Source organism: Rhipicephalus microplus, chromosome 3, assembly GCF_043290135.1.
Source record: "Rhipicephalus microplus isolate Deutch F79 chromosome 3, USDA_Rmic, whole genome shotgun sequence".
NCBI classification, from domain to species: Eukaryota; Metazoa; Arthropoda; class Arachnida; order Ixodida; family Ixodidae; genus Rhipicephalus; species Rhipicephalus microplus.
The window spans coordinates 240,685,141-240,711,677 of record NC_134702.1 but is presented as its reverse complement, the minus strand read 5'-3'; the positions used below and the strand labels follow the sequence as shown (position 1 = coordinate 240,711,677).

The 26,537-nt window shown below is 45.1% G+C and overlaps 1 protein-coding gene across 1 annotated transcript in view; it reads right to left on the bottom strand.

Annotated features, from left to right (window-relative positions):
• The window catches only part of LOC119168937 (glutathione S-transferase D7), a 190,551-nt gene extending 182,049 nt beyond the window's left edge, over nt 1-8,502 (bottom strand). The window contains exon 1 of the mRNA XM_075890850.1: nt 8,157-8,502. The gene's annotated coding sequence lies outside the window, so the exon portion shown is untranslated. The remainder of the gene's footprint in view (nt 1-8,156) is intronic.
• Between the last annotated feature and the right edge of the window lie 18,035 nt (nt 8,503-26,537).

The following is a 26,537-nucleotide window of genomic DNA, read 5'->3' as shown; positions in this document are numbered from 1 at the left end:
TACATTGCTCAGATGTTTCAATGTGTGTCATTTAAATATAACAAGAATAGTAAAATTTGGGAAGAGCAGAATTGTCTTCGGAAGTAAGTAAAGATGAGAAAAAAGTGTTCAATATTTTAGTGCACTCACTGTGGGGTATGGGATTATTGTTACAATGTAAAGAAATCGAACTACTGTCACTATCAGGGCGCATCTGCTTTGGAAGATTTTTAGGGGAAGTTTTCATTAGTACTGGAAAGTCAACATTTATTTTTCGTGAAAGATAAGGTGGTGCAGTAGGTTTATAAACAGACTTGGTATTTCTTGCAGGTCGGGTGCCCGCACGCTTTGAAGTCTGATATAACCGTTTTTTGTTTTTTAATTGTTTTATTCTTGTAGTATACGAAGAGTTGGATTTGTCTGTATTCATTGCAAACAGGGATATATTTGTTAAACAAAAATAACTTGCTTCCAAAGACAGTCCAGTTTTCTTCTTTGGACCGGTCATCAAACGAGTGTAAATATGTATGACAAAAAATTAGGTTCTTGGTATATAGCTGCGAAATTAGCTTTATTGTGAGCATAGATTGTCTTTTAAAGCCATACACAGTTATTTTGAACTCAAGGCAGATATTCTTGAAAAATATTTCTGCTGATGCCTCTCACTTCTAAATCTTGCACACGTGTGTATTTACAATAACCAAGATTACGTGTGAGTAACGTTTTTATATTGCGGTTTTTCTCCTTGCAAGGGATTGAAATTTTGCAATGTTAGTCATAATTATTCTTTTTTATATATATGTCTTGCGTTATATAATGTTGCATTATGTTGATTCAATGTTACTGCATCGCTGCTGTTAAGTGCCAATGAGGGAGTCAGCGGCTTCGTCAAGCTATTGGAACGGCAGCTTTTTCCGCCCGCCTCTTCGTATCAATGCCTGGTATTGATGCGAAAATAAAGTCATTGTCATTTTCATTGTCTCAGTCACATATTCCTTAAATGGAATTCGAATTTCTAAGGCTGTTTGAAGCAAATGGTGACTGCTCAAGCCTTCCAAGTGTGTTACTTCTGTTATGGTGTCTGGCGCTGTTGTGAGCACTAACTATAGTATGTTCATTTGTGATGATACGACAGATATCTATGCGCAAGGGTGCATGCACATATCATTGCTAAGCGCACATTATAGGGTAAGAAGTACAGTATGATGATTCACATTATTTTACAACTGATCGTTGTGTGCAATCTGTGGAGTGAGCCTCTGGAGTCTCCTACTGTTACGTGCGTATCTATCTATCTATCTATCTATCTATCTATCTATCTATCTATCTATCTATCTATCTATCTATCTATCTATCTATCTATCTATCTATCTATCTATCTATCTATCTATCTATCTATCTATCTATCTATCTATCTATCTATCTATGTAATACAGTCGATTATGAAAAGTAAAAAAAATTACTGCATAATTATGAAGTGAATGATGATGAGTGGGGTGAAGCGTCCGTCGAACTGTCCGCGCTTCCGTCAGTCCGTGCGGCCATCCGTGCGTCTATTCTTGCGACCATCCGTCTGTGCACACGTCCGTCTATCTGTGTGCCCTTCCGTCCGTTCGTGCGTCCATTCGATCGACCATCTGATGAACACTCCAACTACCACCATCTCGCATTTTTTCATCATATATTCACCATATAGAAGTTTCGCCAACCAGCGGACATTCCAAGGCCTGAATAAGAGGTGGCTGCCTACTACTACGACTACTACTACTACATACATCGCGGACGCACGACGCACGGTATAAGGAGCTTCGCCCCTAAAAATGCAATCAATACCACTTCGCATGCACCGGCGTTAAGATGTTCAGGCTAACGCGTTTGTTAGCTTTGCGAGTCTAATGATTTGCTGTATTATTGCTATTTATTTCCCCCTTTTTGTTAAGCTTTGATAGGGAAGGCACCACCTTTTATAACTACAAAGCATCTCGCGAGAGGGGTGTGGCTAGGAGCATCCGCGCTCTTTGTTCAGGTAACAGTCGCCTTGTTCCTTTCTGTGTAAGGAGATGTACCCTATCTCTGTTGCCGATACTCGTTTATGCTGATAGTATTCTGAATGGCTAGACAGATTTCGGTGGCGCAGACTTGTTTGTTAGGCCTTCGTGTTTAGCGGACCAGTCTGTGGCGCATACGCGTTTATGTGGCCCGCAGCGCTACCGCGGGTCTTGCCCTTGAAATGCTTCATCAAGAATAGCTTCGTTGTTAGAAGCGGATCCATTCGACTCTGTTGAAGTTGGTGAAGAGCAATGCTGTGCGATATGGCATGGCAGTTTCACTGCATTTTCCACACTTCCGCGTACCAGAAACAATACGCTGCCGTTTTATATCGTCTGATATATGAAAGAATTCCAGACAACACTTATGAGAAATTTATTACCAATTTAGCGTAGAACTAGCGATTATTTCAATTCTCATTGAGGCTTTATGGCACTGCTTCGCGATGATATAAAAAAAATCTCTCTCGGTAGTGCACAGGGATCTTTCTCACATACGTCATGTTTTCAAGCATATCCCAGACGGTTATGAGGGTTCATGTGCTAGCGTCAATTAGAGGCGACAAAATGTGGTGTCGACTTCATTAGCACTTCGCTGCTTTGCGTACTCGTCGAGTTCCAAGTTGCTTTTTTCGAAAATTAGTTTGGAACACTTTTGTCATTCACTTGCAACAATTTGCCTTGAGGGCGTTTTACCTCCTGATAGTGCCGGCAGCCTTTGTTTTTTTGTAGGTATTTAGTACATAGGGGGACAAAGAAGCTGAAAACGTGCGCACGTGAAAACCCACACACACGCAAGCACACACGGACACACACACACACACACACACACACAAACAAACGCACGCGAAAATACAAACACAAACACAGATGCAAACGCACAAAGACACACACGCACACGAGCGCGCGCGCGCGCGAACACACACACAGCCGTAATCCTTGGACGAAGACGCTGAGGCCTTTATTATTGAAATCGGGCGCAACTTCTTAGAGTATTAATTTCTGTTCCACTGATCAATTCGCAAGTGCTGAAAAGGCACTGCAAGGAAACAACCTTACACAAGGCAACTATCGGGGTGCACAATAGAGCTATTGCGCTGAACATTCGTATCGCAGCACTCTACAGTTTGTATTTGCAATCGTGGCGATAAGAACAACGGAGAGGGTAGGGAAGATAATCGGCTTGCGAAAGCTACGTGGACGAGCGGTAAGAGTTTTGAGCGTTTCTCTCACCCGCGTTTCGCGCCGCTTTAAAAAAAAACACTTTTCTTAGCTCGTAATGAACCGATATAAAAAACATAATTGTGGCAAAATCTTCCTCATCGGACACCCAACAACTTCCACAGTCTAACAAAATTTGGTATGGGGCCTAGTGAGCAGCCCAATAAGGAGCTTCGCCCCTAAAAAAACGTTATTTTATCTATATGCAGGAAGTAGAGGGGAGGTGGCCCGATGAAAGCCACCCCTCACAAACACAAGGTGGTTTCCTCATTGCAGAAGCCCATAGGCGTCCAACGCAACTGGGGCTCGGTTAACTAGGGCAGTGACGCACCAACTCTTGCGCAAGTGGGCGACACACCTACCTCGCTCGTCATCCGGGATATATATATATATTTATATATATATATATATACATATATAAATATATATATATATATATATATATATATATATATGTATATATATATATATATATATTTATATATATATATATATATATATATATATATATATATATATATATATATATATATATATATATATATATATATATATATATATATATATATATATATATATATATTTGTGTGTGTGTGTGTGTCATGAGAGAGAGAGAGAGAGAGAGAGATGGAACTTTATCGACACAATTGCACTTTGTTGTGATTTTATACATTCACCACTTGTTCAATAGCATACGAGAGGGACATGTATTCAGTTTAAGCAGCATGCTCTGAGACAACGTATGTATACAATTGAGTCTTGTGTCATGCATATAATAGTATTACACGAGACACTTTTTATGCATTGCCTCGCAACTTTCCACATAAATACATTTATAATGATGGCGACCTCCCCAACAGTATATATTTATTTGCACCATTGAATTTTTAATGACTGACAGCAGCTCACAAAGAAATGGAATATTTAATGCAGGGCAATCCATATCTATCTCCTATTATTTTTATGTACTTCTCCTAGCGCTAATCCCTAGCGTTTCTATCTACTTATTGACATATCTGGTTAGCTACCTCTTGGTATTCTCGTATTTGCCTCATCACTCAACAGAGACTGAAATAGGCAGAGGGGGGAGGGCACGAAAGTATGAGATGTGTATGCGACATAACGTGAAAATTATGTATACGTCATGAAACTCTTTTTTTCAGTCATGTGGCCCATACTTGTATACCATGGGCTGCGGTATGCTGAAATGCACCTTAATGTTTGTATCTACTTGGGAGCTGCGACAACAAATGTCGGTAATTTGATTGTGAGAAACTTTCAAAAATCAGCATTGGCAGCGTTGATACAATGAGTGCAAAGAATAAAAATCATTATCCCAGAAGGAATCGAAATCCATCATTTCGTGTGGCAGTCATGTATTCTACCACAGATTAACGCAAGGTATTGAATCTGCTTTGGTGAAGGTACTGTGCAGACATCAAGTTCGTGCTAGGTGATTACGGTTACTATGCTAGTATTTAGGTTTGTAACAAGGAGATAAACATTTTATACCTACTCCTACTATACAGATACACGTAATGTCCGGTTAACATCAGTTGTAGCTACAGTATCGCACCGCAAGGAGCATTCAAAGACAATCGTCACAGGAGAAATTTAGGAAACTTTTTTTACAATAATAAAACATTTTCTGGTCCGATTTCCACTTCCTCGTAACAAGATGATTGAGTGATTATTGTGGTTTGCCTTAGTTTGCCTTAGTTGTTGGTTTCCCCAGCGTGGAGCTGATAGTGACCAATTTGCTCCCCCCCCCACCTTTTCTCAGTGAGAGAACTCGCGTCCTCCTTGCACCCCCCCGCCCCCCCTCCTTCTCCCTGGCTGATACGCCTATCGACTAGGGCCTGTTGGCTCGCAAGGTCAGAGCAGCCGAGCAGGGCCGCCTCGCAGTATTCCCGGGTGGGGTTTTGTTTTTGGTTCCAGCGAGGGGTGGACTCGCATGTCGACACCGTGTGGGATATTTCTGAAGACTTCTCCGCACAGTGTTGGTGTTTTCTTGTACTGACAGGATCGAGATATTGAGCACATTTAGCTGACCGTATCTGGCCTCCGGTGAGCCAGTCGGTGGTAGTGCCCCTGCGCACGCGCTAGATGGTCAGGCGCAGAGCGTGTGAGCGGGCCATCTTAGAGCGAAGGATAACGTGATGCGAGGAGAAACGACTAAAATGCCAGCCGCTTGTGCAGTGAGTCCTCGCTGCTCGGGAAAATCAGTGGTCGTTCAGCAAGCACGCAAGCACCGATGGTACTTCAGGACAGAAAAAGATATTGTGCCTCCGCAGAGAAGTCACAGCAGCCAATTCCTTTGAAAATCCGGGCATGTGGGTGACGTGCAGAGACACATTGACAGCTGACACTTCGTGCCATAAAGGAGCATCTCGAGCTGCTGCTTTAGTACTTTCATCTAAAACACTTTGCAAACCTTCGCTAGTAAGCAATGACATGTGTATAACAGTAAGAATTTCGATTTTAAAAACAGACATATTCAGAAAAGCTCTTTAGTTTGAATTCCCACAAGGCAACGCGGTGAACGCTCTGCCTCACGACAGGGCGTTTCAAACGCTTTTGGGCTGCTTTGAATGCTTAGATTGTCGTCCAGCACCAAGTGAAGGTGACAAAAAATTAAGAAAATGCTCATGCGTAAAACAGTAAATGATTCCGTATTCTTTGAAAACACAATTTTATATTTTGCTGCAAGACAAAACAATTTTTATTTTTATTTACAACAACCTTTATGCACCGGTGGCCTTGCGATTGCGTCGACCAAATGATGCTTGGCTAAAATCAAAAAGGCGCGTTGCGCGTTAAGCGTTTGATTGAGACGGCGAACGGAGCGCTAAGACGGCTAGCGAAAAGTGCCTAATTAGGAACTGCTGGGCACAGCAGTGATTTAGTGTAGAGGAGAAGGAGTAAACGCTCTTCCGCCTTTGAAAGGCCTTTACAGTGTCTAGGACAAATTGAATGGCCTAATTGGTAGAACTCAGCAATTTCTCAAAATTTCAAAACCAAATTGGGTTCGAGATCCATTTTGGGAGGGTCTAAAGGCGTTACCCGGAGAGTGAGCGTTCGGGCGGCGGCGTCTGCCGTTTCGCTGCCTTTGAGGCCCATGTGAGCTGGTGCCCATATGATCCTTCGGGACGCAGGAGACACGACGTAATTGCTGTTTTGTAAGACGTGGTGCGCCAGGTGTGGGGCATACCCACGTTGAATGTTTCTGCTGGCCCCTCTCGAGCCTGTAATGACGAAGCGCGAGTACAGGTCTACGGAAGCTAACGTGATGGCAACTTCCTCCGCATGTGTTTTGCACTGTGCTCTGAATAGGAGGCCAATCAAAGCGACATTTTTGTGGACGACTGGAGCCGTGTATCATCCCCCATGGTTAGGGCTGGAGGCGTCCACCTAAGCAGAGGCGTAGCCAGAACTTTTTTTCAGGTGAAGGGGGTCCCACGGACCCGAATGAGGGGAGGGAGCACAGGCATCAGGTTTCCTCTGGGAAGTGACTATCGGGGGCAGTTTGAGCAGATGGTGTACAAGTATATCAAAGTCACAAGACTCGCCCCTCTCCCCCAAGCGTATGCTTGTGAAAAGAGTATACGAGAATGTAAAGTAATCACAGTAAAATACAGTGAACGACCGGTACAATGGCTGTTTAGAGAAACGGCCCCTCGTTGCACAATTGAATGGACTAGTTTTCGAATACGCATCGTTGTGATGAGCCGCCCGATTTGAGAAAATATTGTCAATCGTTAATTATGTTGAAAGTAGAGTGGATAGCGTAATCCTTGTCGAGGCGAAGTGCAGTTGACAAGTCAAGGGCGGCTGCGCTTACAATGTGGAATGAGAGGTATACGCAGCATCTTTTTGTACAACCATAGGTACATTTCGGTTTCGCTTACTTTGCTGAGTGAATTTCTTATTGTCGGTGTTTGTGACTGCACTATTATGGGAAGGAGTTTTATGTTAAGCTGTAAATGTCAAGTATCCGTGACGCAGTGATCGCTTTTAGTCAACCCCTTTCATTTACTGCGCGCATCCACGCATGCGTGCCATACGCAATAAGTAACTTTTTTTTGTAAGAAACGTTTCACGTTGGCAACACAATTTCACAAGCGTTATTTTTTGGACAGACTTTTTCCCAACGTCGGTCAACATTACAGTTGCACTGTGACTTTTGTTAGCAGCAAAGTACTTCACTTACAGATGTTTTATCATGCAATCTACGAGGGCAAGTATTCATTGTTGAGAAATGTTCACTTGGCCTGAATCGAAAACGGACCTACGACCAGACTATACCGATTCATCCAGAAATAGCTTACTTGTTGCGTATATGCGCTTAAGATCTTAAATACGCTCAAAAACGCCGAATGTTCTCGTGTTTTTTTTTCGGAGTTTTTGTCGCTCTGCTTCCTGAAACAATAGCGTTGCGCCAAGGTGTCTTTCGTTTTTTGCAAGCCTGCAGCTTTCATTTTCTTTACGTCGACAGATCCAGAACTGTGAATAATATTTCACCGCACGACATATATATGCAACGTATACGTTGTTCTTACTAGTGCGTGCACTCGTGCTTACCGCACTTACGCTGGTAGAACAGGAGCAGGCTCATACAACAAAACAATTTCAAGTGATTGGTTCACTATTGACGAAGGAATGAAGTCTGGTCTTCTTCAGAGCATTGTAAACCGTATTCAATTTCTCAGAACGCGTGAACTCCGAGGAAAACTACCAGCGCACGCAACACGATCTCCCTTGCATTGTATACTGTGCACTATCCATGGCTGTCGGTTGTCTGTTTCGGATATTATGATGCTAGTTGCTGGAATTTCACTGCTGGCATCAACTCCATCGCATTCATTCATGTTTGTGGTATGGGATCACAACGCAACAGAAACTACTCACCTTCCGTAGAGGCGCAATCACAAACACGAGACGTATATCGCACGCAGAGTAAGATACTGGGTGGTGGTGGTGGTAGTGGTTAGAAGGAAGAGGAAAAGGCCCCTAATTTCTGTCTGCCTTCAGGCGACACGGCGCAGTGCCTTATAGGGGTGGTGGGAAGGAGGAATAAAAAGAATAGAAGGAAAATAGACGAAGAAGTAGACAGGCAAGCGACGGAAAAAGAAGGAGATAGGAAAGTGGGGATCCGGTCGAAGCGGTCCAAGGGCGGGGCGCCACAATGCGAGAGCTGCACGGCGTCAGGAGAGCGCGGAGGGCGAACCAGTCGGCGGGAGCTACGCTGGCGTCGGAGATCGCGAGGGCACAACCGTCAAGCTTGAAATCCTGCGAGCGAATCCAAGATACTGGGTGACCGCGACCTCACCGCCACCTGAAAGGGTAATGGAGGAAATATATACCCGCCACTCTTACCGCCAGGGCAGAAACGAGCGCTAGTGTTTCAAGCGGAACTTTACGAGGCGATATTTATTGTCGCTAAAGTTCTCGTTTCTCGTATTCAGTGTCACTGCACAAACTTTGCTGAGCGTGTTGCTTTCTAGCAATGCGAAGTCACCCACTTGACTTACGCAGCCTGCACGTATTGAAGCGTAGTTCGTATTCTGTGTCAATCAGCGCCCTTATATGAGACTCTATGGCCACATCAAAACGCCGTAAAGTAACGCTTGATGATTATTTCTCGAAAGGTGACGCTGCTCCCAGTGCACACTGGACAACTGGCGAAAAAGCTACAGCAGCCGAGAAAACGGTTCTCAGCTGTAGTTCTGCACTGCCTGAACACGACTTTTGTGCCGCAGGAACTCCTCAAAACTGAACGGATCATGATGCATGCACGGAAACTGCGATTCTTGATGACTGGTTTTTACGTGTTCAACACGTTAGGACGCCTGGAGTTACAGGACGACGAGGCTTGACGAGGTTTGCTAATGATGCCATGAAAACCAGGAGTCAACTATATATGTATACAGCTTTCCCTGCTACTTAGTGCTGACTGAAGTTCCAATCTCACTGGCAATAAATCTCTTCCTGGCTAGTGTATTCCATACATAAGGAGGGAGCGAGCTATCTGCAATACATGTGTGCTTTTTGGAAAAAAAAACTCCGGGTAAGTGGACTCTAGAAGCTCTTGGTGCCTTGGTCCTCTTACTGTTCAGATGTTGAAAGAACGCACTCGTTGATTTCAGAAGCCACAACGAGCGTGACTACCACGAGACCCTTCTATTAGTGAAGAATTTTATAGAAGTACTCAAAGGCTAGTCGATCACTGAAAAGATGGAGTCGTCAGCGCAAGCACAAAAAGAATGCAACATTAAAAAATAGATCTCCATCATACGCATAGTCATCTTCTGTGGGCGACGAGTGATAATGAAAGACAATTATGAGAACTGCAATATGATTGTGCTTGAGAGATGCCGTAGTTGGGCGCTCCGAGAATTTTATCATTTTGTATGCACGGGTCTTGAGCGTTTTCTCCTGTACATCAATAGTTACAACAGAGATTCTATTCCACGACCTGCGGGTCAGCAATGGAACACCATAATCACTGGACCACCACGGCGGGTTGTAAAAAAGACTGCCTGCATAAAAGCACTATGTTATACTTCCGCCCACCTGTAAGGGCGCAAGTTCAAATGATTGAGATATATAGCCGAAAATCACTTTCACACTGTGGAAAAATGACCCCGTTGCCTACACTTTGCTTTTCGGTGGCACCTTTCGCTTGCAGACGTGGTTCACTGATACAAAAAGTTTGAACGGCAATGCAACAATCCCAAGTTTGCATGTAATTCTCGCAATTTCAGGTGACATATATGTGGCATATAGTATAAGCGCAAGATAATCTTCGCGTCAACTGAAAAAAGTTGATCAACAGTATTCCGCTATGTCACGTGTCTGTTTGCTGCGTGAAACATTACTTGAACAGAGTTTATTTCATTTGTTGTGTAATATTATGGCTAACGTGTATATTTTTCTTTATTTTACATAATACCATGTCCACCCATGTTTCTTCACTCTGTACGTTTATTGTTGTGTGTTATGTCTCTAGTCGCAGAAATCGCACGGAGTGTCCTTATAGGCCTGTCAATGTGAAGGGACGAACAGATGAAACTAATCAATATATATAGACTTTCTTGTCATAGACTTTTCAGCTTCATGTTCCTTATTTTTGCACTGTTTGCGACACTACTGAACAATAAACCTTGTGCTCACTACAGCTGCCCACACTGCCATTCTCATTACGGTACCTTAAAGTATGACCACCATATCTTTTTATTGATGAGTTTAATTACCATGAGTAATTTAGTAGGCCTTTATAAGTTTGCGATTGGCTTTCACGTTTGCCTGTGTTGCCCTTCATCACTAAAGAACACTTTGGAGTTACTTTCGTTATTATGACAAAGCAAAGATATTTAATAATATTTTGCGCACTTGCATACAAGCCAAGTTCGGTGGATGAGCAGAATATTGTGTCGCTCGCTTCTGCGCGCACTTGCGTGTGTGTTTGTAGGTGTGTGTGCGCATGCGTACGTGTTTAGATATTACAAGAACGCGCGAAGCTTCAATAGAAATCCAAATCTCTGGGTTGAGTATATCTTTGCACACGTAACAATAGTTACACTATAATGTGCTTGAACCTGGCCTACCAGACCTTGGAACTGTGTCTCGTTTTTCACCATTGAAACCAGCGTCGGCCTAGCGAAAATTATCGCATGAAGTATGACCACCGCTGCAGCATTAATCCCGTCGCCGAGAAAGTTAAAACGCTCGCGGCCGAGATATTCCTGCCCACAATCTCGGTGATGTTACTGAATAAACATATTCAGTACTCTGATCTCATCGTGATGGGCCCGTTTTGCAAGAACAGTTGAATTTCAGTAGTACACTTCGACGAGGAGCGTATGTGCACAAATTCCGATTTGCTCGGGAAGCATTGAAGACCGCAGTGGCGGGCGTAGGCGTCCACGATCTCCACCGCTTGCTGCAGGTTAGCTTCTATGTCTCCTACCGATCAGTGTTTGGCTCTTATGGTAATGTCGTCAACATTAAGCGCGTGTTGTATGCCTTCAACATTCTCCAGCTGAGCTAACAGGTTAATTTAGCTGGATTTAACAACAGGGGTGGGAGGACCACGCCCTGTGGGGTACTTCACGTTTCTCATTGGTAGGGACCGTGTTCTTCATTTTGTATTCGAGTATATGAATGTCGGTCAGGGAAGAATTGTCTAATATATAGAAAAGTGTTCTGCCCACAGTTGGTTTGAGAAAGATTCGGCGAACCGATGTCGTGTGTAACGTTGTCGAAAGCTCCCTTCAAGTCGAGGGCGAGTACTGCCTTGTCATTAGGAGGGTATTCGAAGGGATTTAAAATTTCACGGTCGATACTGTAGCAAGACATCCTGTGCGGACGCGTGTGGGCGGAACCCGAACATGGTGGCTGCAATTACGCGTCGGTTCTCCAAAAACTATGACAGCTGATCTCGCACTATAGCCTCCATCAGCTATACCACACAAGACGTGAGAGAGGTGAGACGAAGGTTATCCGTGTTTATGGCTTTGCCAGCTTTTGGAATGAAAGTGACCAGGGCGGTCTTCCATTCAATTGGGAGGGGTGTCCGACAGAGCCAGATAGTGTTTATGTACACGAGGAGTGTGTCGTAGGCCGGGTCGGGAATATTGGCAAGTAGTTTCACTGTTACTGTTGCTGATGGTTCCGAACGGGTACCAACAAGAATCAGAACGTCGTAGAAGACAAGGTAGAAATTAGGCACAAGCAGTAGAATTAAACATGGCCATTCTTAATATAGGGCTCGGGTCTTGAATACGCGACATCTTTGTAGTGCCGAAACCCCCCTGGTCAGACACTTCCAAGACTTCTACTTCTGATGGCGTCGTTGGAGCGGCTGCGCAAGAACCATGGCGTCATCAGGGCCAGTGTCACACGAAGTATCACGCTCCTGACCGACGAGCTACAGGCCTCCGTTCCCGATGCCAGTTATATCGACTCCCACGTTGCCTACCTGCCTCGAAAGAACGCCGAACTTGTCACCTTAAACAAAGAAATCTTCGATGCGACTGACGACGACGACTACGAAGAAGAGCTCGGGGTCGTGGAAGAGTATGACCGAAGGGTCTTGTACGCCGTGTTTCGAGCACGTTTCTTCCTCCGAGAGGCAGCAAACAAGGCGACAGTAACAAGTGCTGTGAGGTCGGTGGCTACATCACCCAACACCGATGCCGGTGGTGCCAGCACCGCATCCCAGAGCCAGGTCAGTGACTCTTCTCGAGTAGCCGATGCGATTCCCAGTCAAGGAACCATGCCATGTCATCGCACGCTGGTCCTGCCTAAACTGCAGATCCCGACGTTTTCCGGCGCACTTCACGATTGGCAGTCGTTCAGGGACCATTTCAGTGCCGCAATTCACCTGAATGAAAGCTTGTTACAGATCGAGAAGTTCAAGTACCTTCAGGTCTATTTGAGCAGTGCAGCAAAGAGAGACATCGAGGGCTTTCGAATAACCGAAGACAATTACAACATCATGATCAAGACCTTGACGGAGTGATTTGGTCGATGTGACTTGCTTGTCAAGGAGCACGTTGACCACCTGCTCGCCTTGGCGCCAGTCAAGTCGTCTGCAGGCGTGGAGAAGCTTCGGCTGTTCTACGACAAGGTCAACTTTCGAGACTCCGCGTTGACCGGTTTGGGCGTTCCTCCGAAGCAGTACAACGTTGTCCTCAACCACGTCATAATGAAGTGTCTGCCGGTTGATCTCGCGATTCTCTACCGCCAGAAGGTGCAGGAAGTGCCGCAGGAAACGTCCGGCATCACGACACCTAAATAGAGAGCTTGCCAGGCTGCCCAATTGCTATATTTTCTGCGCATTCAGATTGAGGTTCGAGAGGAAAGTAGGCCAAGACAAACGGCGCCTGGTTTCTCACGATCGATGCCTGGAGAGCTCGACATTCCGCCGGCACCGATCGGACTGTTGCTTACGGCGTGCGCACTTTCTGCCGAATCTGTTACAGTTACAGAAGAGGGGTGCCCTTTATGCAGCAGTTGTCAGCACACCATCGCGGACTGCAACGTTCAACTCTCTGCTCAGGAAAAACGGGCTATGTTGTGCACTGCTCGCTGCTGCAACCGTTGCGGCTTACATAAGCACGTGGCACGTTTTTTCCGACGCGCATGCAGCATCATCTGTAGTAAGTGCAACCGAAGATACCTTACTCTCCTCTGAGAATTGTTCACACCGGCAGCCCCAACCCACAAAAACGTGACGACAGTGAACCAGGACGAACCTTCTGTGGAGAAAAAGAACAAGGCTCTGCCGGAGCTTAAGACATTTTGGAGAACACAATGAACTTTTGTGGTTGGATTTCAGTGCCGCTAAATGAGCAAGATGGAGAGATACCTTCATTCAGCACCAATCGAAGCTCAGCCGATAGCTATGCGCACGCGCAAACGAATTGTTTCATAGAAGAATGCGAACTCGTGAACCAGGTTGAACCGGCAGTGACAGCGTCTGTCAACGAAGAACGTACAGGGAGAGTTGAAACAGTACTGCTTAAGGACAAGGTTTATTTTACGTCCCATCACGCAGTCATCCACCGAGGTGCCATCAGGACGCTTCGTGCTGTGTTTTGAGGCTTCACCGCACGCGCTAGGTCATCCCTTCCACAACGATGCCCTGCCGAAGGTTTCCAAGCTTGACGCTGAGGTTTTGCAGATACTCACAGTCTTCAGATGTCAGCCAAGCGTCAGCTGGGAGTTCGTGGGTGACAGAATTCCCTTACGGGGAGGCGTCATACGGTCTACAAAATCAGTTTGAGATGGTCCTTTCGGAACAACAGTCTCATCGCTGAGGAACTGGTTACTACAATCTGCGGAGTTCAAACGGTTGTCAACAGGAAACTTCTTGTGTACCTGAAAAGTAGTCCTCAAAAATTGTAACCACTGTCACGATTACACTGCTTGCTCTGAAGACATGCAAAGAACTACGCGTTCAGACTGCAGAGTATTTACAAGAAAGGGCCTTCCTACGACACGCGCTATGATGAGCGTTTCCCAGCGCAGCGATGGGTCCAAGAGAAGTGGCCATGTCTGCTAATACAGCAATTCATGCGCGATGGGCCTGTTGGCGAAATGCCTCGGCTGCGTGCTGGTGATTGTGCTTGTGTGTGAACACGCTTGTATGTGACTACAAGGCATGTCGAGTGACGCAATAACTGAACAGTATTGTTAGTGCACCAGTGGAGAGCGGCAGTGTGTACATTTGTACTCTGCGACAGACTTTTGGACAGGAAATCGAACGACCTGTTTAGAAGACGTATATTCTGGAAGGACGTCAGTGGGACTCAACGTTTTTGGCCCCTGGGAAATATGTTGCTGATGATTCCGGACGGGCGTCAACAAGAAGCAGAACGTCGTAGAAGACAAGGTAGAAATTAGGCATGAGCAGTAGAAATAAACATGGGCGTTCTTGGTTTAGGGCTCAGGTCTTGAATACGCGACAGTTCCTTTGTCTCTCCCCGGCGCCATTCTTCGCTTCATTTTAGTCAAGGCAGCCTTCAGGTCATGGAGGCGGAACAGCTGATCCAGCTCCGCGTTCTCGAAACCTGCCAACGAGTACGCTGGCCCTTGTATATGACACGTTGGTCACAGAGGTATTGATCGCTTAGGTAGGATGCTAATTTTGGAGTGTCTTCATTAAAGGTATTGATAGCGCGTTGTAGATGTTTTTGTGTCACGGCTCTGGTTTGGGTTTGATCAATCAAAGCGCGAAAGAGACGCCAAGTGTTCCGACTGGAAATTTGTCTAGCAGCCGCGATGTATTCATTCACTCAGTATGAGATAGCGAGCGGGGCTGCGTACTTACCCGCTTGTTGGATGAGCTCGGCAAAGCAAATTTTCAGCTTCCGATTGTGTTTTTGTTGGCGCCATTTGCGGACGAGGCTGGGCCGCACCTCCCAGAGGTTAAGGAGGTGTTAGTGCACCCCTGGCGTAGCCTCTGAATGTTGAATTTGAGTTTCCGTCGAACGAAGGTGGACAACCAATTCTTTGAATACGGGTGGTAACGTGTTTCGTGAATAGGGGCCAAATTGGTGTAGTTTTCCCTGAACTTCCAGTTGGGTAGGCCAGTTTCGCGGTGGAATCTTGCCAATGATGTGGTTATGATAATTGCGTTGAGTATGCAGTCGTCACTACCGAGGGTTTCCTCGGTGTCGGTCCCGTCTGCGTGTCGAATGTTTTTGGTGAAGGTAAGGTCCGGACACGTGTCCTGCGTCACGGTTTTACCCACTCGCGTTCGATATGCACGGTCGCGTGAAGAGTCAGGCCAAGCTTGGACGCAAGTTGCACTAGTTTGAGTCCACAGTTCTCATCACCCACGCACTCCCATAGTGTACTGTGAACGTTCAAACCACCCACGATCACAAGGGCACCCCTGCCCACATCCTTCAGAGCGCGTCTGTAAAGTGGTGCGAAAAAACTTATTGAATTTTTGGAGAACAGTAGAAGTTTAGTGTGTGTGTTTGTGCGTCTCGTTTTTTAAGCGGAAGAGTGGTGTCCATTGCATAGGAATATTTAGTATTAGGTTCCGAGCAAAGATTGTTGGCTGCATGCTTTTTGCGCACGAATATACAGAAAGAGGGGTCTTGATGGAACGTGGAATAATTTGGAAGGCTAGCACCTGTCTCTGGCTCTTGGAGGGCAACCGCCACAGGACGTGAAGCAAGAAATGAGAGGAAAAGCCGCAGGTGAACCAGCTTGGCGTGGGAACAGAACCTCCGGCAGTTCCATCGAATAATTTGAATGTGTGTGGCAGAATTGTAACAAGAAGAGCGTGTAACTTCAGGGTTGCCCACCATAGTCATTTAGGTTAAAAGGTGGTTGTAGGGACGCAACCGTGGAGTCAGCCCTCGCGGTGAGGGTGGCTTGCTCAATTCCTGTCAGCATGCAGCTGTCATCGTCATCTACATCATTTTTGTGGCACGACGCGAGGTTTTGGGACTCTCAAAATGTCGACACGTTTTTGTCTTCAATGTACGGGCTTATCACAGACTGGCTAGGTCTTACCTCTAATTATTATCTGGAGGCATGGTGTTCACTTTCTCCGTATCCTCTTCCATAACAGTGGCATGCACTTCCTTGACCAGCACCTTGTTGCCACTATCTGCCACGCATGCACTCGTTCCCTTCAGTTCATCAACTACAAACCTAGGCTGCTTTGCATAACCCGCCAGATCAACGCTCTTCGGCTAAACTGAGTTTGTACTCTTTACGTCAGGTACCCTAACTTTTCTCTGTTAAAACTTTGAGGGTTTCCTCTAATCCTGCCCAGGGTCGCCGTTGGCCTTTGCCAATTCCAGTTGGCGCTAAAGTTCATAATTTTCTCGCACATATGCTTCGAGCGTTACTTCATGCTGGGCATCGCGTTCATCGCGTTTCCCACCGAACTCCTCTTTTAGTCGTTCTCTCTTTTCTTCGATGAACTTCAAGCCATTGTTCTTATTTAGCTTTCACTCACGATTGACTCTGAGTATCTTCTCCCAATCCATTCCTGCAACCCCCGACGATAACATGAATGTGCCACACACGGGAAGGGTCCTGGCAGGCTCGCCACTTAAATTTTCAGGGACATATATTGGGAGCGCTTGCATAGGAGGGCAGTGAGAAAATTGGCAGACCGACGTGGCATAAACAAAAATGGACAATATAAGCACAAAGATAAAAGACAAAAAACAATTGAAAGCGATAAGGAAACCAACACTCGCGGACATAAAATTACGCCAATAACAATCTGTACATAGCAAAACAAAAACTGACTGTCATTTAGTTTAAATATATTTAGCCCTAATCTCTCTCTAGCCAAGATGGCGCCTAAGTGGCTACTCTAATGCGCTCTCGCAATAGTTGAACATTCTTACCGTTCCGATGCCACCTTGGAGCTACGACGAAGTGATAACATGGTCAAAGTCGTCTTGGAAAGCGTCACGGTACGAGCCACTGGACCTCATCGCTGGTTGGTTCTGGTCTTCGCCCTATCCTCCAGCTCAGTTAGGCTGCGCCTAACTTGTCAAAGGTGTTTTGACTGTTGTGAGGGTCGCATACGTTCTGAATAAAAGCCGAGGAGCTGTAGTCCACCCAGGAACGGCTGTGACAAGTTGCGACAAGTCAGGGCGGCCTCACTCGATTCTTCCGATATCGATGGCCTGTCCCGGAACCTCCCTGAACCTCTATGACATCCCCAGAATCGGGTGGTTTTGTTGCTTTAGACGCGGTAGCGGCGCTGAGCTTCCGTCTTCGCAGCTCGGCTTCCTAACGCGCTGTGCCAACTCATCCTATGGAATTTTCTTCTCAGCTCGGGTCGCTTGCCAGGAGCCTTTCTCTTGGCTAATTACCGTGCCCTCGGGGGACTCTTTGCTCCTCGCGTACCTCCGCCGCACTTCGCGTTCGGCACGCGCCTTGTGCCTCTCCTTTAGTAATCTTGAGTAAGGCTTACATCTTTTGCCACGGACACCGCAACTTCCGCGCTCAAAAACTACATGCTCCCGAAATATTTTACAGCGCCAGCGTGTGATTGATTGATTGATATGTGGGGTTGAACGTCCGAAAACCACTATATGATTATGAGAGACGCCGTAGTGGAGGCGTCGGGAAATTTCAACTACCTGGGGTTCTTTAACGTGAACCCAAATATGACCGCATGGTCCTTCAACATTTCCGCCTCCATCGCAAATGCAGCCGCCGCAACCGGGATTCGATCCCGCGACCTGCGGGTCAGCTGCCGATTACCTTAGCCACTAGATCACAGCGGCGGGGCTGCGCCAGCGTGTGCAATCAGTAAAGGGCAGACCACGTGATATCTTCCGCTGAATTTCTCATCATTCTGTTCACATAATTTTTGTTTACAGTTCTTTAGGCTGCATAATTAAACCACAGAAAAAATTGCGCTTGCACACATAAAAGCACTAAAGGACAAACCACGCTTCCGTTGGTCGATGACACTTGGCTGGGCCGATCAGAATGTAGTGATTGATTAGGAATGTGCTGCAGAAAAAATATCGAAAGAAAACAGGCACATACACTAGACGTTCGGCTATAACGGGGTTGGTGGAGAACGGGTAGAGTGGTTATACTGAGTGGAACCCCTACGAGTAATAGGGAATCAGAATCGCCTTTCTCTTTAAGTACATTGATGAGGCCGGTATATCATATCTGCTCGTATTTTGCACAATGGCAAGAAGCTGAAGAGTAAAGAGTAGCCAATAAAAGTGTGATTGTCAGTTGTTTACTTTTATCGCTTCGTTTGTGCGTCTGTAATGCTACTACCCGTGCATTACAGACGTGCAGCTCCTCTTTTGCTGAAGCCAAAATGCGATTTCTTCATTTTATAGGAGTGATATGCTTTTTATTGATTGAACAGACAACTGCGGCACAGTCTTGAAAAGGGGGACCTCTGCCCACAACATTACATGTAACTGCACATCTTTACTTCAGATTTTTTTTTATAGGTGATGAACACAATTGTGACACTCGTAACAGTTTTTGTATTATACGATATTTGTTCCATTTTTCTTATCATGTGCTGCACAACTCGGCTTGTGAAGACGTACGGGACTATGTGCCTGAATGTAAAGTGAATTTGCAAAAGTATTGTGAAAAGTCGGTGTGCGTAAAGAAATGACTGAAACAAAAAAACAACAAAAAATTGCGAACCATCAGAGTGGAAATTTTAGTGCTCTAATACTTTGAAACCAGAGGTCCTTGAACTTCCTTCATTTTTTATTTACTCAATACTGCAAGCAACTCTTTGGTCACCAGAACAGGAGTGGTTACAGTGCAGTGTACAGTAGATAAGTGACAACGTAATGTTACAAGTACAAAGAAACGCATAAACATCAATATGCTCTGTGAACAGCAAATTGTGGGTTACTAATTAAAAAAAAACATTGCACGCAGTGAATAAAAATCAATACAACGAACACGCAACATTAGGTGAGTCACATATTAGTCATAAAGCATACCTAGCGATGAGAAATAGAGAACAACACCCGACAAAAAGCAATCAGACGTTGGCATGTTTAACACCTCACTTGTTAGCCCGTAAAGGGGCTAACAGTAAGGTAATTGCTAATAAGCAAATAACGCACTGAAGAGGGAATATTGGTTACCTGTAGATCACATTTACTGCTGTTTTAGGTCCCCGTAACGATGCATGCAACACGCTCGATAAATGTGAGCCTCGAACAAGTGAAGAATCGTAAAGACAGCTCGTGGTAATGACCGCGCAGCGCTCTGAATCATGTCCTTGTTGAATATCAGCGTAGCCCTGTTGCAGCAGATCACACAGTTTTACGAACATCCTTGCTCACTGTATCACCAGTTGCTGAGCACTCACATACAGACCACGCGCGTGATCTGACCGTGCTCGTGATCAGAGCACGTAGTGTAAGACCTGGTTAAATCAATAAAACAAAGAGAAGCACCTAAGTGCAACTTCAACTACCGCACCAACCGCCTCACATTCTGATTCTATTCTCGGTATGCACCTTAAGCAATGCTACGATTTGGAGAGATGACGCCATTCATCTTTCAATGGAGTTGAAGAGGAGCTCAAAGATGCCACATTTGTTGCACACCGCGAGCTCACGCATCTCTCTATGCGTACTCACTGGAGCGGTTGTCCCACGTTGTTTTGTGAATTTAGCTACAACTTTTAGGGGCGAAGCTCTTTAAGCTCCTCTGTCTACAGTACTCTGTTCGTCGGCGTGACACGCTATGGATACCCATATCAATATAGATACCCATATCAATATGGATATCCATATGGATGTGGATATCCCCCACAGGAGCGTCTGTGAAAGCAGGCGTATGGTGTGTAGCGACACCACGGACCCAAGCTACCAGGGGGTTTCGACCTCTCCCATGCCTAGCCGTGCGTGGCTGAGCCATGTCCGGGAAAAAGGGGATCCTGGGGGTTGAGGGGACGCCGGGTGATTGGAACTTTCACGCTCACCGGCAGAGGCAACACCCCCTAGTTACGCGAGGTTTAGCATGTAAACACTTAAAACTCAAAAAGTCTCTTGAGGCAGTGGCTGTTCGAGTGGTGCTTCTAAGCAAACTCGTCACCGTTCGCTCTATATACATACCTCCACATTTTCAACTACACAAACATGAATTACAGTCCTCGATAGATGAACTTCCCGAACCCTAACCTGTTCCAGGGGACTTTAATGCACATAACAGGTTATGTGGCGACTCTCGTTGTGACGCCCGAGGTTGACTGATTGAGCAGTTTCTTCTCTCTTCCAGCATGTCTCCTGAGTAGAAAATAACCAACCTATTATAACCTCGCTAACAATATCTATTCCTCCATAGACCTAAGCAAAGTATCTCCATCGCTTGTGTATCTACTTCAATGAAAAGTCATCACTAATTCCTATGGAAGTGACCATTTTCCCGTAGTTCTGAGCACACCTACATCAACTGAATGGCGGCCACAGGTTCCCAAATGGCTATTAAGCAAAACCGACTGGGAACAGTTTTACACCATCACTCATTTAAGTTGGCGCGACATATGCACTTTAAACACTGATGTGGCTGTCAACTACTTCACAGCGTTTCTGATTGAAGCAGCAACAAATTGCATACAACAAACAAATGGACACCCTGGAAAATGACGTGTGCCATGTTGGAACTCTGTGTGCCGAAATGCGTGCAAGCAGCAAAATAAAGCATAAAGGTTGCTTCGGAACTCACCAGCAGCCGTAAATCTTCACATCTTTAAGAAAATGAAGTTTCAGGCCAGGAGAACGCGTCGGCACGCCAGAAGAGAAAACTGGGAGAAGTTTTCATCAGGGATAAATTCATATACACAGGAGGAAAAAGTCTGGAACACGGTTGGTAGAGTAGCAGGAAGACAAGCACACACACTCCCAATTCTAAACACACAGGGTGACACCTTGGAAGATCAGGCGAACTTCCTTGGTGCACACTTCGAGCGGGTGTCCAGCTCGTCGCACTGTACTGACGCTTTCCGAAAATACAGAAGAAAAATAGAAAAGCAAGAACTATAACACAAATGTACGCGATACGAGGCGTACAACCAAGGTTTCAGCTTAGCTGAGCTACAAACATCACGGAACTCCCGCAGTGATTCTGCTCCAGGTTCTGACCGTGCGGTTTACGAAATGTTAAAAAACCTACAAATTAAAACGCAAAAAACCATACTTTGTACAATGCTATATGGTCCTTGGCACTATCGCTACTTCCTAGAAAGGGGCTATTGTTATTCCCATTTTGAAACAGGGCAAGGATCCTTCTTCAGTTTCGAGTTATAGGCCTATTGCGCTTACAAGCAGCTTGTGCAAACTTCACAAAAAATGATAAGCTGCTGACTCGTACATTTCCTTAAAACGAACAATTTGATCGACCCATTTCAGTGGGGATTTCGAGAGAGTAGATCCACCACCGACCACCTTGTTCGTATCGAGGCACAGATCAGAAACGCTTTCGTTCATAAGCAATACTTCCTCTCTGTGTTCTTCGATATCGAAAAGGCATATGATACAACATGGCGCTTTGGAATACTAAGAGACCTGTCCCACTTTGGCGTGCATGGCAGGATGCTTACTATAATCGAAAGTTACCTGCCAAACCGGACATTCCGAGTTCGAGTAGGCAGCGTTCTTTCTCGAACATTTGTCCAAGAAACAGGCGTCCCGCAAGGTGGTGTACTTAGCTGCACACCTTTTAACATTAAAATTAATTCTTTGCACTTGTTCATCCCTCGCATTATGTTTTATTGTACATATGTCGGTGACGTCCAGATTGGCTTTAGATCTTGCAACCTGGCCATGTGTGAGCGCCAGGTTCAGACTGGTTTGAACAAAGTCTCCAATTGGGCTGAAGAAAACGGGTTGCGACTGAATGCATAGGAAAGCACGGGTGTCTTGTTCTCCAGGAAGAGAGGCATTCATCCTGAACCCTATATACAACTGCATTGGCAATGTCTTTCCGTCAATACCGAACACAAATTCTTAGGCCCAATCTTGGACACCAAGCTAACCTTCTTACCAAATATCAAATATTTAAAAAATATGTGCCTAAAAATTATGAACGTTCTAAAAGTGTTGTCTCGCACTACGTGGGGAAGCGACAAGAAGTGTTTAATGAATTTGTATAAAAGTCTCGTACGTACCCGCCTAAACTACGGGGCAATAGCATATCAGTCTGCGACACCTACTGCTCTTAAAATGCTTGACCCTGTCAATCATCTAGGCATCCATCTCTCCACGGGTGCTTTTCACACTAGCCCCGTGGAGAGCCTCTACGTGGAATCGAACGAATGGTCGCTCCACCTTGAGAGATGTTACATGTCTTAAATATTATTCTAATGTAAATACAGACAAAGATCACCCATCACAATCCACAATTATGACACGTCAAACGTTGCTGTGTTTGAGAAACGGCAGTCTATGAGACAGCCCTACTCAATCCGTGTGAGGGGCCTAGCGAAGGAAACCGGTGTGCCACTTGAACACCGTTTGATGGCTCCCGCAGTATGCCTGCCACTATGGCAATTCCATGCGATAGATTGCGACGTGTGTTTCTTGGAGGTTACGAAGCATGCACAAATTGCACATATCCAGGCATACTTCCTAGAAATACAATAGAAATACCCGTATCCTGAGTCCTTCACGGAAGCTTCAAAGTCCGACACTTCTGTCTCGTACGCAGCCGTCGGCACATCCTTTTCGGAAGCCAGCGTTTCCACTCTGATTCGAGTATTTTCACCGGCGAAGCTTACGCGATACTCGCGGCTGTCAAACACATTAAACAAATAAAACTACAGAAGGCAACAATATATATAAAGTCCCTCAGCATAGTAAAAGCTCTGAAAACTCTTAAAAAGCACAAGAACCCCGTCCTTGCCTCACTTTATTCGCTCTTATGCACAGCCCACCCATCTAAGCAGCATGTTGTAGTCTGCTGGGTGCCAGGACACCACGAAATTCAAGGTAATGCTCTGGTGGACCAGCTTGCTGGATCCACTAACAAAACCGCTTTCAATACATCGGTACCAGTTCCTGCACTCGACTTGAAACCTTTTCTAAAACGAAGGCTCATGGGTTACTGGCAGAGCACATGGGGTACACAAACAGGTGATAAATTGCATGTCATCAAGCCGCGACTTGGTCATTGGCCGCCAGTATCAAAATCACGCCACACAAAAGAAATCCTTACAAGGGTGAGAACAACACATACACACACAACACAATCATTTTGTTTGTCTGGGGGCGAACCACCTTTGTGTGATAGAGGTGGCGAAGCACTCACCGTACTTCACACTCTAATCCAGTGTAAAAAACTAGACACGCTGAGAAGAGAACACTTTCCGTTACCCTACCGACAACAGATACCACTCCATCCTTCAATGTTCGTCGGTAGGGAACCACTTTTTACTCACAAGTCATTGTTAGTTTTTTAAAAAGAAATTGCTACTTTTAATATCATATACCCTGACATTCCGTAGCAGGACCTCTTCAGAGAGGTCTCCGCTGCGGTGGCTACACTCAACAAAGACTTGCCTCACGGTCCTTGGACGCAAGGGTGTGAACGAGTGAGGTACTCGTGCCAATGCCATACATGTCCACCATTGTTTTTATTATCACAAAGTTTTGTCATGCATTAACACCACACCTTTCACGGCCTGGTTATGGTTTTATTACTTATATGTTTATTACCCGCCCTAGCGCGAGGAATTTTATGGCCCTTATACAGCCGCTTATCACAATAATTGTCCATATCTCTAGTAAGATGAACTGGCACTCTTTGGCCATGAAATGACCCTTGCGCCACAAACCATCAAACACCAATCAATCAATGGATGTGGATATCTATTTGAATATTCATATTGTCACGGGTTCATGATGAGGACGAAGGTAGCAGGCTGTATGTTCTGATAAAAACTGTTCATTGAGCCGAACTTGTGACCGGTAAATGGAAAGTCAGTTTAGAGTAGCACAGTGGCACTTATAGCTGTGATGAGAGCGTCGGCATTCACACACGTGCCGTTGGATATTCTAGGGTAATCGCTAGCAGCAACTTAGGTTCCAGAATAATCTGGAATGTTAACAAAGTGGGCGTAATCTTGACAAGACGACCTACTACAGCCCTGGCGCTTCTCAAACACTGCAGGCATGGCTTGCGCTTATAATTGCTGACAGTGCAACGGGGCGGTGACATAACTTAGGAATGAATGTGGCATTTCCGCCTTCTGAAAAAGCATCATCTCGATGCCTAAAACAGAACACTGTCAAAAAAGGCAGGAACAGTGAAAGTAACAACAATAAAGTAAGTAAAGTAATAAGTAGGTACAAAAAAGAAATTACAATACCAGAGAAAGAACAAGAAAAATTACAGTCCTTAAAAAGATTTGTTAACAAGCATGAAACATGAAACGGCTAGAGGCGCACGAAATCAACCACTTCAGGTCGTGCTCGGTGCCGTTGAAAGTTCTTGATGCCGTAGGGCACATCCTAATGGTCGAGTATACCGAGACGTCGAACTAAGCTTTGCAATATGAAGTACCGACGCAGAAGTTTTTCACTCAGTCCACGTCGGTGAAACGGCGTCCACACCCAAACGTGATCATCGGGCTGGTATTTTTCGAAGTGTCGTCGAAGAGTGTGACGGTGTCTGTCGATCGTCTGTTGGTTCTTGATGCGCAGGCTGGCGAGTTCTTGTGCTTCTTCGGCACGCATAGGGTAGAGAGTCACGTCGAGGATTTCTTCGTCAGCGAAGTTTGGCAGCACGGCGTGAGCGTCGTGGCCAGGCTCTTTACGTAGACCAACTTTTTGTATGGCGACATCTGCGTCATCTCTTGGTTCTCCATGTTTTAAGGAGGCATGTTCTTCGTAAGTGTCCATTGTCCAGTGTTCTTCAAGGCCTCAAGGCCTATGGCCTTTTGGGTCTGGATTCTGAAGTTCACATTTCCGGAATTGGTTTCGATGTAGAGCTCGTAGAGGTGGTGTCTCTATGTTTTGTGCTGCTTGTGCTTCTTCGTTTAGAATTATTGGTATTGTTATAGTCATGAAGGAGTTTTATTACTATCATTTTCCGTGACTGACTTGGGCTTATAATTTGTGTCAGTACGTCTTGTTATTGCTAGACTGCGAATTAGCTTGTACTTCTGCTTGGTTTTCTATTGTTCCACTGATGGGTTTTGTTGTGTCTTTTGGTTTAATTATTTCATCTCTTCTATTTGGTAGTTTATCCTCTAGTTTTTTATGAGCTCCTTTCTTTCTTTTGTTCAATGGCATTCTTGACCATAATGATTTAAATTGTCTGCCAGTTCTGTGCTGTGACATTTTGATTCCTGAATTATGGTAAAGTGGGAAAGATATAATGGGAAGTTTCGATGTCCTGCTAGTGCCCGCGGTGTGTAATACTTTTGGGAGTGTTAATTTCAATTCATGTATATGTAAAGCGAGTTTTGCAGGCGTTTCGCATCACCATACGCCTGTCAGAATGTCACAGGGAGGACTGTGTAAAGATGTCCTTGAGTACAGTTTTCCCCAGTGCATCTGAGTGTGTTGCAAGCACTTTCTCGCTTCGGAATACCGGGCGCCTCACGCAAACTAGACAAAGTGTCGAAAGCGGCTCAAAGGCACAGTTGTTGCTTCTGTTCGGCTGCACTTCCCGAAAGACAAGGTACAATACTTCACATAGTTTAGCGCGGAAATGTATCAATTGACAGCGATGTTCAATTCTGAACAAACGCCTGTTCGTGCAGGAAGAAATGGTTACTATATCGAAGCAACTTTTTGCAGCGGAGTGAAGAAAAATAGGATATATTGTTACAGTAGTCAATGTATGTCTTAATTGTGCTGTGATTCCCGTGTGATAATTCAGCTTCCGAAATTTCTGAAAAAGACCATCGAAAAATTTGCAGCAATAAATCAGTAAGAAAATTGTAATTTTGTATACAGTACATATTAAAATATCGAAAGGTGAGGAAAGTGATGTACTGCACACCACTCTGAGAAATACTAATAATTTTCTGAGCTAGCATCCTGGAAGACACTCAATAGCACTTACTGGAGATGTAAGGTTCACGCAAGCTATGGAATTTCAAACTTTGTGCAATTTTTAGGCAGACGCATGGGGTCGCAATATCTGTCACTGGTACGCGTAACTACGGACTCACACACTAATTTTCAAAGTATCCAGTAATAAATGTGATTAAATATTAGCAGTAGAATCGTCCTCATGCATTTTAAGTAGAATTCATGTTTCATATCCCCTTACTCAATTAAATAACAG